This window comes from Cryptomeria japonica, chromosome 5, assembly GCF_030272615.1.
Source record: "Cryptomeria japonica chromosome 5, Sugi_1.0, whole genome shotgun sequence".
NCBI lineage: Eukaryota > Viridiplantae > Streptophyta > Pinopsida > Cupressales > Cupressaceae > Cryptomeria > Cryptomeria japonica.
Window position 1 is genome coordinate 783114561 of NC_081409.1, and position 19161 is coordinate 783133721.

At 35.3% G+C, this 19161-nt stretch overlaps 1 pseudogene; it reads left to right on the forward strand.

Moving 5' to 3' along the window:
- Nucleotides 1-373: 373 nt before the first annotated feature.
- On the forward strand, nt 374-14467 carry LOC131049195 (uncharacterized; annotated as a pseudogene).
- The last annotated feature ends 4694 nt before the right edge of the window (nt 14468-19161 follow it).

Sequence of the window (19161 nt, forward strand, 5' to 3'; positions counted from 1 at the left end):
TACCTCATGGGAATCGTTGATTCAAGGAATCAGTGCTCGTTCTAAATTTCCTAAGTTTGATAGATTGAAAACCGATTGCATTCAAGAGGAATCTCGGCTTGTCACAAAAGGAATAAAACAAAACAATGGTAATGAAGATATTCAAGTTCTAAACTCTAATTCCCACAAGAAAGGAAAGAATAAGAACTTTAAGAGAAAGAGGGACAACAACTCAAATGGGAAGAGGTCTTCAAAGAAGAAGATAGACATTTCTAAAGTACAATGTTTCAGATGTGACCAATATGGGCACTATGCAATGAAGTGTCCAGATAGGATCAAACAACAAGCTTCAATGGCAGAAATTAAGAAAGGGAGTAATTCCGAGAAGCTAGTCTTCTACTCAGCCCTCTCTAGTCAAGTCACCTCTAGTTTCAACACATGGGTGATTGACAGCGGAGCATCTCGACACATCACTGGATTTCGTGAGCACCTACATACACTTGTGGAAAGTTCAAATGAAGAAGTGACAATTGGTGATGACTCAAATTATCTAGTTATGGGAATAGGAATTTGCAATATCAACCTAAAGTCAGGCATATCCCTACAGCTGATTAGAGTTCTATTTGTACCTGGTATAAAGAGAAACCTTGTCTCAGTTTCTACACTTGAAGATAAGGGTTACAAATTAACCTTTATGGAAGGAAAGGTACTTGCTTGGCCAAAGAACTCCACCATCAAGAAAGCCCACACCATTGGAGTAAGACAAGGGAGCCTCTACAGACTTTGCACCACTCCACCTCTAGCCTTGATTCATGAGACTCTAGATTCGAATGAACTTTGGCACATAAGATTAGGGCACCTTCATTTCCATGCCCCACCTAAGATAGAGAAGATGGTGATCGGCTTACCCAAGCTAAGTCAAAAATCTGAAGGAGCCTGCAAAGGGTGTGCCTTGGGAAAGAATACTAAAGGGCTTTTAATTCTAGCAACAGTAAATCCAAAAATATATTAGAATTAATTCATTTTGATTTATGTGGACCCATATTTGTACCCTCATTAGGGGGATTTTTATATTATGTAATATTTGTAGATGATTATTCTAGGAAGACCTGGATATATTTTTTGAGGTACAAAGAGTCTGAAGAAATCCTTTTTAAATTTAAGGAATTCAAAGTTCTTGCAGAAAATATGGCAGGTAAGAAAATCATAACCTTAAGAACAGACAATGGGGGGGAATACACTTTTGATATGTTTAAAGATTATTGTATAAATGTTGGGATTAAGAGGGAGTTAACTGTACCTTATAACCCACAACAAAATGGGGTTGCTGAAAGAAAGAATAGGACTATAGTAGAAGCTGCTAGGGCTATGTTGTTTGACCAAAATATAGAAACCTCATTTTGGGCTGAAGCATCTAGGACAACTGTGTACATTCAAAAGAGATGTCCTCATTCTCTTCTTGACAATAAAACCCCTAAAGAAGCCTTTATTGGCAACAAACCTGACATAAGTCATTTCTGGATCTTTTGGTGTCTAGTCTATATTCATGTCCCCAAAGAAAAGAGGTCAAAGTTAGAACCTTCTGGAAAGAAAGGAGTATTTGTTGGGTACAATGAAACCTCTAAAGCCTACAAAATATACATACTTGGTCAAAGACAAATTGAACTAAGCAGAGATGTCATCTTTGAGGAAGACATGGCATTCAGGAGGTCCAAAAGCTCAAATGAATTAGAACACCAAGATCCTCCTACAAGCTTGGATGAGGATTCCACCCCTGAGATTCAGAGGGAGACCCTTGAAGATGTTGAGCATGAAGTTCAAGGCTTACCTTTAGAAGAAAATTATCCCGAAACTAGGAAGAGACTACTTTGTGCTAAAAAGATGCTTCAAGAAGTTGAAAATTATGCTGCTCCAAAGGGAAACTTCAGAGAAAGTAAGAGACCTAACCTATTTTCTAGTTATATTGCCTTGATGAATGAGATCATTGATGTAGAACCTTCTTGTGTTGAAGATGCGCTCAAGCATCAAGTTTGGAAAGATGCTATGTCAGAAGAGTATCAGTCAATTCTGAAAAATGATGTCTGGGATATTGTGCCTAGGCCTAAAGGCAAATCTATGGTATCTTCTAAATGGCTCTTCAAAATCAAACACGCAACAGATGGCAACATTGAGAAACACAAAGCAAGGTTTGTTGTCAGAGGTTTCTCACAGAAAGAAGGTATTGACTATGAAGAGACATTTGCTCTTGTTGCTAGATACACTTTTGTCCAAGCAATTTTGGCTATTGCAGCATCTAAAGGATGGAAAGTCCATCAAATGGATGTCAAGATTGCTTTTCTGAATGGTAAGATTGAAGAAGTTTATTTGGAGCAACCTGAAGGTTTTGTGATTCATAAGGCTGAATCACATGTCTGCATATTAAAGAAAGCTCTTTATGGACTGAATCAAGCCCCCAAAGCATGGTATGAAAGAATTGATCACTATCTCTTGGAATTAGGGTTTTTCAAGAATGAAGCAGATCCAAATCTCTACTACAAGGTAATCAATGGTGAATTATTAATTCTTATTATTTATGTTGATGATCTACTAATCATAGGAGAGGATAATTGTATTTCTCGATGTAAGAAAGAATTAGCCTCTAAGTTTGATATGAAAGATTTAGGAATTCTTCACTACTTCCTTGGATTGGAAGTTTGGCAGCAAGCAGATGGTATAATCCTTAATCAAGGAAAATACACCATTGATATACTCAAGAGATTTAGAATGTTGGATTTTGGATCCATGATTACACCTATGGAGACAAATATGCACAAGCTAGAGGAAACAACTGCAGAATTGCAAACTACACTCTACAGACAGATTATTGGATCTATGATGTATTTGGTAAACACAAGACTTGATATATGTTATGTTGTAAATGCACTAAGTCAGTTCATGTGTGAACCCAGGGAAATACATCTTGTTGCTGCAAAAAATATTCTGAGATATCTTCAAGGAACTATTGGTTTTGGTTTGAAATATAAATATGTAGGATTTGACTTACATGGATTCACTTATTCTAATTGGGCTAGAAGCATAGTTGACAAGAAAAGCACATCAGGATGTTGCTTCAGTTTAGGATTAGGAATGATCTCATGGATATGTAGAAAACAATCTTCAGTTGCTCAGAGTTCTACAGAAGCTGAATACATTGCAGACTCCATGGGAGCAAGAGAAGTTGTATGGCTTCGAAAAATTGCTTGTAGGACTGTATGGTCAGCGCTTAAATCCTACTGTCATCTACTGTGACAATCAAAGTTGCATCAAGCTTTCAATGAATCCAGTATTTCATGACAGGTCTAAATAGATTTTGATTCTTTATCACTATCTTCGAGATATGGTGGAAAGGAATGTGATCCGATTGAATTATATTAGTATAGGTGATCAGATTGCAGACATTCTTACCAAGCCTCTCTGTAGGATCAAAATTGAACACTTTAGAGATAAACTTGGTATGGCTGAAAATATTTTTTAATTTCGAGTTAGTCTCATTTATTTTGATATACTAATATATTTAAAGATGTTTAGTGTGTAAACCCTTTTATTTGTCCTGTGTGTGACTCCATGACTACATGGGCCTTCTGTGAACATTATTGAAGGGTGACAACTTTTCAATAATGAACACTTGTTTCAAATTGATATTGTAAGGTGACGATTTTACAATTATTAATTTAACTATCTTGATGGATATCATGTGACTTGATATCTGTGGACATGTCATGATAGTATATATATCTCTGAGACATTATGTTAGATATCTGTTGGTTGATATCATTAAATAAACCATAATTATGATAGAGATCTTCATGGTGAATATTATGAACATAATATTTGTGGACATTCCATGAAATCATTATTAGTATGGTAGGCATCATCTGACTTGATGCCAGTGCACATACCTTATTTGATAACTATGAGTTATGGTGAGTATCTTGAGACTTGATATTCATTGTTGAACCATATCTCTGAATATCACTATGGTGTCATGTCTCCTCTCTTCACAATCAACGAATGAATTGTGATGTTTTTTCTAACATGAAATGTGTCCTCCCTAGTTAAGAGTGAGTGTTAATTTTGTAACGTCCATCATACTATTTCATGCTTCGGATATATATATATATATATATATATATATATATATATATATATATATATATATATATATATATATATATATATATATATATATATATATATATATATATATTCGATTACATATACTAATATGTTAACGTTAACTAATGATAAATAAAACCAAAGTTAACTTATCGTGTTTGACCAATGGTTGCACCGTTCATGGTATTGGGTGGTAAAGCGATTCTCAAACAAGTCGCACTCCTTCCGATCAGGTAAGTAAACAGTGACTAGTTTATATACTATGGTGAGAGGCATGTAGGGAAGAGATGTGTCTTCCCATGTGGGAAGACATATCTCTTCACTACGTAACCCCTCATCCACTTATATAGCATGCTTACATTGAGGAGGATGTACACACTGAAATTGATAAGTGTGGTGCATCTTTAAAACACGCTATAGCAGATAAAATACAACTTTCAGATCTTATCTCCATCTCTTCTATTTTGATCACAAATTTTTTGAAAGAACTTAACAGAGTTGAGGGTTTTATATATAGAGGGGTTATTGTCCTCTATATCATGTCACCTAGAGTTTCTCTTCAAAAAGTTCTAATTGAAAATGCAGTTCATAAAAATAATAATTTGGATGCAAAATGAGGGTTTTAAATTTATTTTCTTGTAATAATTCAAACTAAAAAGAAATTTAATATTACTTTTTTACATAATAAAAATGAATTATTTTGAGTGTCCAAGTAAACCAATACTTGAGCCCAAAAGAATCTTTTGTTGACTCCTTAGGAAACAGACACCATTAAAGAAGATCATTACTTAATTTATCAATCTCGAGGATGTGGTATCTATGTTTGATCGTCTTTATTGAGAGCCCTATAGTCAATAGACAATTTTCATGGTGGCATCTTTCATTAAAACCATAGAGGAGGTGAAATAGCAAGAGCACAAGCTAATATGATCCATATTTAACAATTATTTAAGGGCCTTATGTATCTCCTTATACTCATGTGGGTGGTATGGTGTTGTATTATTTGGTTTAAACCTTGCCTCAAGTTTTATTATGTGTTGAAAGCATTTGTCTAGAGGCAAACTTGGGGAACATCACATATTATGCTATGTTTGTCCAAAATTATTTAGACATTAATATGATAGGATTTCTCAAGTCATGGGTGATTCAATGTTTCTTAGTAGACAATAATGAGTTACAAACTTGGTACATCTTGATTTTTGCTTGAAATCACATTTTTCAGAAAATATAATGATTTGCCTTGAGATGTCCCATCTGAAGGAATTAATTAACAAGGCTTAGATCAAACCCCCTTGTATAGAACCCTTCTAGTCTTACGTTTTAAATCATATCTACAATGGAATCTCCTCGTTTCAACACTAAAAGAAGTTAATCAAATGCATACAAAAAAAGTTATGCATGACAACATATATCTCTATTTAAATTACAATTACTTTGACTTAGAAAATTGACTAAAAAAGATATATGCAACAAAAAATTATGAAAAAATATCCATAAGCTACATGTTAGTGTGACAAATATATATTTTAAAAATTAGTATTTTATTCTTTCTATAAAAATGGTATGCATGATGACATAAATGTCATTTCTGAAAAATGTTGATTACTATTTAAAAAAAAAAGTTAATAAAGTTACATGAAACATAATTTATTTCTAATTTAAAAATTATATTTAACATCTACACTAAAAGTCCTTCAAATCAATAGTTTTTTTCATCTTCAAATTCTTAATAGTTTAGTTGCAAAATTCGGAGCAAAATGTTGATTTCAATGTCAAGTTTGACCAAAAAGTGTAACCTATTATTATAGGATTACCCTTGCCTCTAGTGAAAGGATCTTTTTGTTGTTAGTGGAGATGACCTTAGGGGTTCCATTTGAAAGCCCTCAAAACATGATATCCTTAATGTTTGATTTAAGCTAAAACTCTTTTATTTGATAGTTTTGTGCGAAACCCCTAAGGAAATGCAACCATTGTACTCTTAGGACCATGTTTGCATATCGTAGCCCCATTGTGTAAAAGTCATTGTGAACTGGGTGCCCTGAAGGATATATCTATTCATGACATCCTTTCATTACAAGGGATGGTAAAATTATCACTAAATCTTTTTTAGTTTTTGTCCCTAGATCTCCCCTAAATACCAATTTCTCATGTATGAAATTGTATCTCCCTTATTAGTTTAAATGATGTTTTTTCTCCTTTGAGAGTTCCTTGAACTTGGAAAGGATTACACAAAGGGACCCTTGATAGTATGGCTAAATGACTCATGAGTGTTTCTTCCCTAGTCTTATGTTCTTCAACGTTGATCTCAGGTTAAGGCTCCTTGTTTTTTTTCGTTGGATATAACTTTGTTGTAATGCATTTGTGATCTACTAAGGCAAGGCACCAATGATTTAATTCATGGGGTTTTTTCACAAAAGAAACATAATTTATTTAACCTAAGTTCATTCCTAGACTCATCCTCTTTGAAACTTTTTTCATATTGTTAAATTGCAACAACTTTTCCCTTTTAAATGGTTTCTTTTGAGATTCATAGGCAAGTGCCTTTGTTTGGTAGTTATTTGGAGGTTGATTTTAAATTTAAATAGCTCTTAATAGTTTTTGTAGAGATTGTGGCTAGAGAGCTTTGATCAAGCCTTTAAGGGGTTTAATCAAACCTTCTATAAAGAGTATATAAGTCTTATTTTCGATACACTGAAAACCATGCCTACAAGCATTTAAAATTTTGTAAAATAATTGTCAATGCTCTTGTTTATTTAGGTTGTGTTAACTCCCTAAAGTGAACTTGGGATTGATTTTGTCAAAACTCTCACTCATTATTTGGTTGAAGTCTTCTAAGGTGTTTTTGCAATTATGTACTTGGGTTATTAAATCATGGCGCCTCCAGTTGTGTGTCACACATTTCAAGTGGAGGGTGTTGAATTTAATAACTTTGTCTTCATACATAGATTTAATTGGGAAAATGTATTATTTTTTTGCAATCTTGACTTAGTGGAGCATTTGTTGGTCTCATCAAAATAAAGTAGGGTAATCTTACCCACTTAATAGTGTATGTCTTTTTGGGGTTGATCTTGATGGTATCCTTCCCCTTTTAGGCTCATTTCTTGAATTCATATTATAGTATTCAATAAAATATAGATCATTATGAATTACTTGGCTAGGAGCATTATATTCCTCATGATACTTGGCCACATTATATTTTCATGATAGGTTGTAATTGTAGTTCCGACTTCGCTTGAAAGGTTTAGGAGTTGATTTAATCGAAAACTTATCATTCATTGTGTTACATCCCTTCACAATATTCTAGTTTGGCCTAGATGTACTCAAATAGTGATTCACTTTGATTAGAACATGAACTATTTCTAACATGGACTCTCTTATGTTAGTTTGGATCTCCTTGGCTAACATTCTATTACAATAGTTGCAAACCTCTTGGAAGTTTGTTTTCTCTCCATTATTTTGGTTACCCATGGTTTCTTCTCTAGTCCCTTTGATTGTTGTTGTGTAGCTAGGTCAGATCCCTTCTAGGGCCGACCTAGTGCACAAAATGCCAAGTGGCCTGTTGGCCTTAGCATTTGGATATCTCAGTTGTATGAGTCTAATTTGGGGCAGGCCCTATTTAGGCGAATCAATTATGGGTAGCGCGTGATTAAGTTAAATATAACTTGCAACTAAGGGAGACTCATATGTAACTTGTAATATATAGATATGACCCTATCCTTGGTGCCAAAAGTATATGACCGACTTGAGGTCTATTAGGAAGTATTGATTCATATATATGCAAGTTCATGATTGCATCAATGACATGAATTCAATAACTTGAAGGACATGTAGTGTGCTCAGGGGTGATGATAAGAGCTTATCGTCTATAGTTGGGAAGGCAACAGATCTGATGTTTGCCTGTGGTTAACGAGCACTACCATAAAATCAACATGGTATCAGAGCGGGTTCCTTCTATAGAGTCTAACCACTTGAAGGAAGATCCTGTGTTTTTTAGGGAGTTCAATACACCACACAAAGGAGAGGCAAGGGGAAAACCAAAACTAGAGTAGAAAGAAGATTTTTTGGTCAAGCGAGGAAACATGGTGGAAGCATTGGTACTATGTGGCACAATGGAGGGGCACTCAAACCAGGTGATGGCCATTGCAACGCCCCTTGACAATTCGAACATGATTGTGTCTGCTTCGCTTGAAAAATCCATCCTATTGTGGCAATTGACCAAAGACACGACCTATGGCGTGCCGAGGCGTCACCTCATGGGCCACTCTCACTTCGTACAGGATGTGGTGTTCTCATTAGATGGGCAGTTCGCTCTGTCAGGGTCGTGGAATAGTGAGTTGAGGCTCTGGGATCTCAACACTGGCCTCACCACCCCGCGCTTCATGGGGCACTCCAAGGATGTCCTCAATGTGGCCTTCTTCATTGACAATCATTAGATTGTGTCCACCTCGCATGACTGCAGAATTAAGTTTTGGAACACTCCAGGCGAGTGCAAGTACACGATCCAACATTCTATATTTGAATTCATGATTCGGGAAGGAGAATGAAATATTTGGATTCATGAAAGGCCTTGGTAGTTTTAGCAGTTTTAGAATTATTATTAGGAAGAGGAGTAGTTGAATGCATGGTGAAGAAGGCATTCAGATGCGATCCAGGGCACCTACAGTGGCATCACAGTGCCTTCCAAGATATCTTTGACCTAAGGTCCGAAGTGCATGAAATGCTTCATTCTTCCACATCTGAGGTTCCTTTTTGGGTTCCACTTGAAATAAATATTATGTTGGTTGGATTCAATGGTGATGGTGGTGTTGATATGTGGCGACTGATCAGCAAAGTACTGTACACTCAGCACGTATCTGCATATAATTGTTAGTTCATATTTGCTTCGGATCTGCTAGAAACCCTAACAATTGGTATCAGAGCGAGGTTTTCTGTAAATTGGCAGGACTTTCAGATTTGAGTGGGAGCAATGGAGGATTCCAAATCCAAGGTTGAAAAGTTTAACGGCCAAAATTATCAGTTATGGAAAATGCAGATGGAGGATTACCTGTATCAAAAGGATTTGTGGCTGCTATTGGAAGGAAAGGTAAATAAAACGACCACAATGTTAGATGAAGAGTGAGACATTTTAGATAGAAAGGCACTGGGATCCATTCGATTGTGCCTTGCACCGTCTGTAGCATTCAATATAACAGAAGCAAAAACAACTGTAGATTTGATGGCGACATTGGCTAAGTTGTATGAGAAACCCTCGGCTTCGAATAAGGTATTTCTTATGAAGCGTTTGTTTAATTTGAAAATGAGTGAGGGAGGATCTGTAGCGGAGCACTTAAATGAATTTAATACAATTACTAGTCAATTGTCTTCGATAAAAATTACCTTTGCAGAAGAGGTTAGGGCTCTCTTGATTTTATGTTCTTTGCCAGAAAGCTGGAATAGCTTGGTTATGGTTGTGAGTAACTCTGTCTCTGGTAAAAATAGTTTCGTATTTGATGATATTGTTGGTGTTATCCTAAGCGAGGAAATGCGAAGGAAAAGCACAGGTGAGACTCCAACATCATCAAGTAGTGTTTTGAATGTGGAGAATAGAGGAAGATCAAAGGAAAGAGGAAAAGACCCTTGGAATGAGAAGTCACAAGGGAAGTCAAAGAAAGGACGCTCTCAATCTAGAGGAAAGAAAGATTTTTGGTACTATGGAAAGCCTGGTCATCTAAAGAAAGATTGTTGGTCTCAGAAAAACAAAGAAGGAGACAAAAATGAAAATGACAGTAAGAAAGCTAATATTGCAAGTAATACTTTACAAGATGCTTTAATCTTATGTTGGATAATGTTAATGATTCTTGGGTAATAGATTATGGGGCTTCATTTCATGCTACACTCCATAGAAAATATTTTCTAGATTATGTTCAAGGTGATTTTGGACAGGTATATTTGGGTGATGATGAGCCCTATCAAATTGTTGGAAAAGGAAAGATAAAGATCAAGTTGTAGAATGGAAATGATTGGTTTCTGCAGGAGGTGAGACATGTTCCTAATTTAAGAAGAAATTTAATTTCTGCAGGGCAACTAGGTAGTGAAGGTTGCATAGTTACCTTCTCAGTCAGTATCTAGAAGGTCAGTAAAGGATCATTAGTAGTAGCTAAAGGTGCGAAGGTAGGAATATTATATCTATGTAATGATAACACTTACTCTACCCTAGCTGCTACAGATAAAGTTATTGCAGGGACAACAACAATAGATGTTGCAAGAACAGATTCGATAATGTCGCACCATAGGCTTGGGCACATGAGTGAGAAAGGGATGAAAATCCTTCACTTCAAAAATCTATTGCCAGGACTAAAGAAGATTGATTTAGAGTTCTGTGAAAACTGTGTTTATGGTAAACATAAAAGAGTCAGATTTCTCCAGGTTGGGAAAGAGAAGAAGAGTGAGAAGTTAGATCTTGTGCATTCAGATGTATGGGGACTGGCGCAAGTATCATCTCTTGGTGGCTCTTGTTATTATGTTATTTTTATTGATGACTCAACCAGAAAAACATGGGTATATTTCTTAAAACAAAAATCAGATGTTTTTGAAACTTTTAAGAAATGGAAAGCTTTGGTTGAGAATGAGACAGGAAAAAAGTTGAAGTGTCTCAGATCGGATAATGAAGGTGAGTATTGCAGCAAAGAATTTGAAGATTACTGCTCCTTAAATGGGATTCAAACACAGAAGACAGTTCCAGGAACTCCACAAGAAAATGGTGTGTCGGAGAGAATGAATAAGTCTATCATGGAACGCACGAGGAGCATGAAATTGCATGATGGATTGCCCTTACATTTTTGGGCAGATGTTGTATATATTGTTGTCTATTTGATAAATAGAGGACCTTCGACCCCTTTAGATGGTGGTATTCCAGAGGAGGCATGGACTGGTAAAAAGGTAAATTATTCTTTTTCTGAAAACCTTTGGTTGTGAAGCTTTTGTCCATATTGATAAAGAAAATAGAACTAGGCTTGATGCTAAATCTCAAAAATGTGCCTTCATTGGATATGGGATAGATGAATATGGCTATCGGTTATGGGATTTTTAAAATAAGAAAATAATTAGAAGTAGAGATGTTATATTCAATGAGAAGGTTATGTATAAAGAATAGATGCGGAAAAAGAAGCATGAACATGACAAACAAGAATATGTGGTGTTGGATGAGATTCCTGAAAATGAAATGCCACATGTACCTGATGCTTAGCAACAACAGATTGTCCCAAAAACTCCTGCAAGTGTTAGACGTTCTAAGAGGTCAAGTAGACCCCTTGAAAGATTTTCTCCTTCTTTGTATTCTATTTTATTAATTGATTCTGGTGAACCAGAAGAATATGAAGAAGCAATGCAGGTGGATGCCAAACAATAGTGGGAGCTAGGCATGAAAGAGGAGATTGAGTCCTTGATGAAAAATAAGACTTGGGACGTAGTCCCTTTACCTGCAGAAAAAAGTGTCTTGCCTAGCAAATGGATTTATCGACTAAAGGAGGAGGAAGAAGGTCAGAAAAGATATAAGGCCAGACTTGTGGTAAAAGGTTTTGCACAGAAAAAGGGTATAGATTATGATGAAATATTTTCTCCAGTTTTAAAAATGACTTCAATTAAAACTGCACTTAGTCTTGCGGCTGCAGATGATTTACATCTTGAACAATTAGATGTCAATACAACTTTTCTCCATGGAGATTTGGAGGAGGAAATTTACATGTTGCAACCACAGGGATATGAGGTCAAAGGTAAGGAGAACTTGGTGTACAGGTTGAAGAAAAGTTTATATGGCCTAAAGCAAGAACCCCGAAAATGGTATTTAAAATTTGATAGTTTCATGGTTGAACAAGGTTATCATAGATGTCATTCTGATCATTGTGTATATTTTAAGAGATTGGATAATGGCAGTTATATTATCCTGTTGCTTTATGTTGATGAGATGCTTGTTGTTGGGTCTAACATGCAACATATAAATGATCTTAAACAGAAATTAGCTAGGTCATTTGCTAAGAAGGATTTGGGTGCAGCTAAGAAATTTCTCGGTATGAGGATTACACGGGATAGAAAAAATAGAACCTTGATTTTTGTCCCAAAACAAATATATAAAGAAGGTGTTGAAAAGATTTAACATGCAGGATGCAAAAGCAGTTAGTACACCTTTGACTAGTCATTTCAAATTGACTAAGGAGATGTGCCCAAAGGCATGGGAAGAGGTAAAAAAAATGTCTAACATCTCGTATTCATCAGCTGTTGGCATTCTGATGTATGCAATGGTTTGCACAAGGCCAGATATTGCACATGCAGTGGGAGTTGTGAGCAGGTTTATGAGTAATCCGGGTATGGAACATTGGAATGTTGTGAAATGGATTCTTCAGTATTTGAAAGGAACCACTACAAAGGCATTATGTTTCAAAGGATCTAATGTTGCTCTGAGTGGATTCATTGACTCTGATCTGGCAGGCGATAATGATTCACGGAGGAGTACTGTAGGGTATGTTTTTACTATAGGGGGAACCGCAGTCAGTCGGATTTCTAGGCTACAAAAGGTTGTTGCACTTTCAACCACTGAAGCTAAGTATGTTGCTACTACAGAAGCCAACAAGGAGATGATTTGGTTACAATATTTTTTGGAGGAATTGGGTCAGACATAGGAGGGTCGCCCATTGTATACCGATAGCCAGAGTGCCATTCATCTTGCAAACAACTCTGCTTTTCATTCAAGGACAAAGCATATTTAGCTCGGGTACCATTTCATCCGGATTGTTTTGGAGGAGGGTCATTTACGGCTTGAGAAGATTCACACAAGTGAGAATCCTGCTGATATGTTCATGAAGGCAGTTCCACATGAGAAGTTGATTTCTTCATCAGTTTCTATTGGTCTTCTTGACTGATAAGTGTGGAATTTATACCAGTCAAGTCCAAGTGTTTTATCTAGTGGATGCTACAAATACAGTGGTGTTGTCTTGTATCAGTCTCCAAGTAGAAGATTGTTTGGTGTGGAGCCTGATCAGTCTCCAAGTGGGAGATTGTTGATATGTGGTGAGTGATCAGCAAAGTGCTATACACTCAGCACGTATCCTCGTCGGGGTCTACGATCGGGTTGGGCCCCGGGAAAGCATGCGAAGCCCGCTGCGGGGGTTCGGGGGCGGTAGCCCCCGAGAAAAAAAAAATTTGCCATTTTTTGTTGATGAAAATCAACATTGTAATAAAACCCTAAAAAGGCCGACTTTGTTTGTTGCCCTAAAAACACATGTTATAAGTGGTTGGGATGCTTAAGGCATTGTAAGGTTGATGTACTGTTTTGCTAGATAATAAGAAAGATTGGATGACTGTGTATGGTGGACGTAACCCATTCTTGGTGAACCACGTTAAATCTTTGTGTTATCTGTGTCCTGTTTTATTCTTTTATCTTTTGTATTTAAATCTACATATAATTGTTTGTTCATATTTGCTTCGGATCTGCTAGAAATCCTAACATGTGGCTATAGGTATTCTTTGGATGCTTGCAAGCTGGAGGATTTTATGAAACAAAGCTTTCCATCGCACCATCCTGAATGTTTGGAGACTGGTTTACCATTGGACATTGAGCATGATCTTCATTATAATGTTATTCTTGTTGGGCAACCAGAGTTGATAGCTTTGGAGCAAGCGATGAGGAGTGCAATGGCACCTGTAGGTTCATCAAGGCAAAATGTGTATGAAAAAGAAGTACCACTAATAGAGATTGAAGCAAAAACCATTGAGCCAATTTTTCAAAGACTTTACACCTACTTGTTTGGTGTTGAAGAAGATTATTTTGCTGTAGAGATCAATGGGCTAGTGCCAAATGCAATTTTCATTCCAAATTTTGACAAAATTGAAGGACTTACCACTGAGCAAATGATGTAGCAAGAGGGGAATTATATTTATCGGTATCATTATAATGAAGGAGGAGCATCACAAATGTGGTTGAGCTCAGGCAGATATGTTGTCATAGACCTTTCTACAGGTCCATGCACATATGGAAAGATAGAAACAAAGGAAAGTAGTGTAAGGTACCGAACAGTTCCAAGGTTGTTAAATATACTTTTTCAAGAGGTCAAGATCTTATTAATGCAAGTTCCACGCATGAACTAGTTACTGGACAACTCTCGACTCTTATATCTATAACTATCAAGCATGTTATAGCTCCATATGTCCAGTTTGAGACTGTTGATTTGGCCACACAGATACTTGTTCCTGTAATAATATTACAAAACCATAATCATTACAAAACCATAATCATTACAATCTCTTTGAAAGAGGCCATAATTACAGCATTGATATGCTTGCCATTGAGACAGAGGTCTAATCAGATATTGCATTCAAGGAAGGAAGATTGCTTGCATTTCTTTGCAAAGGAAGAATTGACATTCAGAGGGAGTCTGACTTATTGTCAGAAGTAACCTTGGATGAAGAGATCATAAGGTTGATATTTGCCTCAAAGGGAGCCTGACATTTTCAGCTTTAGAGGGAGCTTGACATTTCAGCTTCAGAGGGAGCCTGACTTTTCAGCTTCAGAGGGAGCCTGAACTTTTAGCTTTAGAGGGAGCTTGACATTTCAGCTTCAGAGGGAGCCATGATATCATGAAGATTTGGTTAATGCATTATTCTCTGTGAGGGAGAAGTTTGAGGTGCAATCCCTTGTTAATGAGTTCTTCTCTATGAGGGAGAATTTCGAGGTGCAATCCCTTGTTAATGAGTTCTTCTCTGTGAGGGATAAGTTTGAGGTGCAATCCCTTGTTAATGCATTCTTCTCTAGGAGAAGTTTGAGGTGAAAGCCCTCGTTCCACCCTCTGCGAGTAGGAATGGTGGAGATGCATTCTTCTCTGGGAGAAGCCCGAGGTTAGAGCCCTCGTTCCACCCTTTGCAAGTAGGCATGGTGGAGCCACCGTCTACGAGTAGGCATGGTGGTAATGCACCCTTCTCTGGGAGAAGGTTGAGGTGAAAGCCCTCTTCCACCCTCTGTGAGTAGGCATGGTGAGCCCACCCTTTGCGAGTAGGTATGGTGGGTAGCATGGAAGAAATTTCATGATGTGCTTGTTCCCCTCTGGGAGTAGCTATGGTGAACATATTATTCATGGGAGTAGTCATGGTAGTAGTCACTATATGACTTGGTTATTCAGAAGGGATCCTCCCTAGCTAAGAGGGAGTGTTGTTGTAGCCAGGTCGGATCCCTTCTAGGGCCGACCTAGTGCACAAAATGCCAAGTGGCCTGTCAGCCTTGGCATTTGGATATCTCAGTTGTATGAGTCTAATTTGGGGCAGACCCTACTTGGGCAAACCAATTATGGGTAACTTGTGATTAATTTAAATGTAACTTGCAACTAAGGGAGACTCATATGTAACTTCTAATATATAGATCTGACCCTATCCATGGCGCCAAAAGTATATGACCGACTTGAGGTATATTAGGAAGTATTGATTCATATATATGCAAGGTCATGATTGCATCAATGACATGAATTCAATAACTTGAAGGACATGTAGTGTGCTTAGGGGTGACGATAAGAGCTTATCGTCTTTGGTTGGGAAGGCAACAGATCTGATGTTTGCCTGTGGTTAACAAGCACTACCATAAAATCAACATGGTATCAGAGCGGGTTTCTTCAATCCTTTTACTTTTGTTGCCAAATTTAAAAATAAAAAAGTATTATAGCTTGAAGGAACATAATTAGTCACAATATGTTCCAACTAATTGTAGTACACACATTTAAAAAACAAGATTTTAAAATTGAAACTTTAAGTTGACGAAAATTTAGAAGAGATATTTATTTGAAATGGAATTTTTTTTTAAAGAGATCAACCAAAACATAAGTTGTTACAAGCTTCCTTTTAGAATTTCTAGAATTCTTATCATCATCAAATTTTAAAAAATTGTCAATAATCTAAAATAACTACTAATAAGACTAGGACCCCATACAACCAAAGGTAAGTTATCTACTTTTAAGCATAAAGGAGAAAAATGGGAGTTGTAGGTTTAAATAAAAGAGACTATGGACAAACAAACAATATTAGATTTTTCCATTAACCATTCTACCTAATATAATCATGGTTATCAGTGGATTTAAAAAGAAGAAACCATTATCCAATGATGATAAAAATTATTTCACTACTTTTCTCTATCATCTAAAGGTTTTTGAGTGAAAATGTCTTCCCACATATATCTAAAAATTAGAGCTTAATATTCAATTCCTGCTTAAGAATAGCAACATCTTTTGGACATAAATTTGGAGGAGAATAGTATGTGATTGGGAAGACATGGCCACCCTTAGCTTGCCCAATTGAATCACAAGCATAGGATGAATAGTTTTACTTAAAAGATATCAAATTTAATTATTAGAAGAGTATCCACTTTTGCCATCCCAAAGTCATATTTTTCTTAGGGTATTAGAATTTGGAACAAAGTGTAGCTCACAAATAGATTGCAATGCAAGTAGAGAGGTCCACATGAATCGAAAGAGTTTGATGTGTTCGTATAATGCATATAAATCTTTTCATTATTAGAATATTCTTTCAATTGAATATTTTTATCGTGCAATGATTATTTTTCTATACTTATTTTCACTTTAAGAAACCTATGTTACACATTTTTTATTTTTTTTGTTTCAACCATTAAAGTATATTGTTTATTTTTATTTCTTTTTCTAAATTTACTTTTAATATCACTTAAGGAGTTAGTTTCTAGTTATTATTGATTTTTCATTTCACTCTAATATTAAATGGTTTTTATTAAGGCAAAAATAGATTTTGAAGGGACCTAAAATCCTTTACAACTAGATTTTGAATGATTCTGGAACCGTTAACCAGAATGTTGTCATAGCAAAAGGAACATGAAAGCATTAGACAACCATGGATTATTTTGGCTCCCATAGTCATATACATGGGTTTTAAAAATAGGCTCCCGCAACCTAAAACAAAAGTTGTAAGAAGAACAACCAACAACTAGCCTAAAACCAACCCCAACTAAGAACCATCAAGATTTACATTTAGAGCTACTCTTGTGGGAGCAAAGAGTCATGTCAAAAGAGGGCTTAGAGAACTTAGCTTTCTTACCCTTAATAGAAATCCAACCCTCTTCCACTTACGTTGCCTTATCATGCCAAGTTTACGAAAGACCGCCATTACTCTAATACTAAATGTTAAAAAGCATAGTTCTATAGCATTAGCAACCTCTAAAAAACTCTTTAATAATTCACGTTTGACTTTACAAATGAGTACTAGTAGTAGTGATGACAATTCAATATAAGCAGCGAAGAAGTAAATTAAAGGAAAGTTGAAGGGAGTGTTGGAGGTGTCCATTCCTTTAAAAGTTCACATGTAAATTTTCTTAGAAAAACATCAAGGGATTGTTTAGCATGTCTTATATTTCCACTTTATTAATTTGCAAAAGATTCTTCCAACTTTAAAAAGTTCTTGTTACAATTTGTTGTAAATTTAAACAATAATAAGGTAAAAATATAGGGGCAATAAGAATTGGTTGTGTTTTGTTTTAAATTTTTTTATGGGATTATAATAGGGTTGGACATTGTTATTTGGTGAGAGTAGATATGGGGTTAGAGTTTGAGGATATATATTGTTGGAACAAAGGGTTGAAAGAGTGAAGTTGGTTGAGAAGAGAGACAAAAATTTGTTTCTAGTAATAACATAAGTCTATCCACATAATTTCCATATATGGATGAGTATTAGAATATATTAGTTGAACACGGTTATGATAAAAGAAAGATGAAACCCTTTGTCTCTTTTCCTAATGCTTGAAAATTTTGATATTTAACAAGTATTTATCAATACCTTATGAGTCAAAATACAATGATTTTGTAATTTTTTTATTATGATTTTATAATTGAAACCATGAACAATTATTTTCAAACCCTAAATAGTTAATTTGAAACCCTTAACAAATTTTTTATACCCTAAATAGTTTCATTGAAACCCTAAAATGGTGTTTTTGAAACCCAAAACAACTATTTTAAAACCTCAAAATCTTCAATTTAAACCCTAAATAGTCATTTTAAAATCCTAAAATTTTCAATGCAAACCCTAAACAACTACTTTGAAACCCTAAACTCTTCAATTTAAACCCTAAATAGACATTTTAAAATCTTAAAATTTTCAATTCAAACCCTAAACAACTAGTTTGAAACCGTAAACTCTTCAATTCAAAACCTAAATGGTTAGGTTGAAACCCTAAAATGTTCAATTTTAGAACCCTAAAATATTTAATTGGAACCCTAAATGACTACTTTCCTTAATATTGACTAAAATATTTTGTTATTACAATTGATCTCTATTTCCTACAAGGAAAAATACATGTTATATATCATATCGCCAAACTTTGTAAGTATACATAACCCTTCATATTGACATTACACATTCGCATGCTACTAATGTTTAAATCTCATGGTCTATTATTGAAATATTTATTGATAATAATAGTTGTAGTCTTGTGCCTTATTTTGATGTGGTTAATGAATCTTCATTAAGATCCACTTTATTATAAACATTCTTTTATAGCACTCATGGTAGATTAATTTAATCATATTAAGGATTATGAAAAATTATATGTTGCATAATTCTTATCTCCATATTATCTTTCTATGCATATCGATGATAATTTAATTTATGTATTTGATGATACCTTGTTTATAATTTTCTATAGAATGGTTTCATTCATGCCATCATCATTAAACATCTTTTCATGTGATTTTTCATGATTTCTTATCTATGGATTAAACATTACGCTTAAGTGCATAGAGCATGTTTCACTCATGATTATAACCATTATTTTACTTGTAGTGGGCCTTAGTGGGACTTATTGATTTTACTAAGAAATATTATGATATACTACAAGTTTTAATGAAACCTTGCTTTGAATACATTTATGCTTTTAAAATTGAACATTTAGTGTCCCCCACTACATCTTATAAATAACTTATACTAGAATGGAAAAGAACTATAGGATTCAAGATTGGGGAAATTGTTGTTAAGGTCAACCAAATTACTATT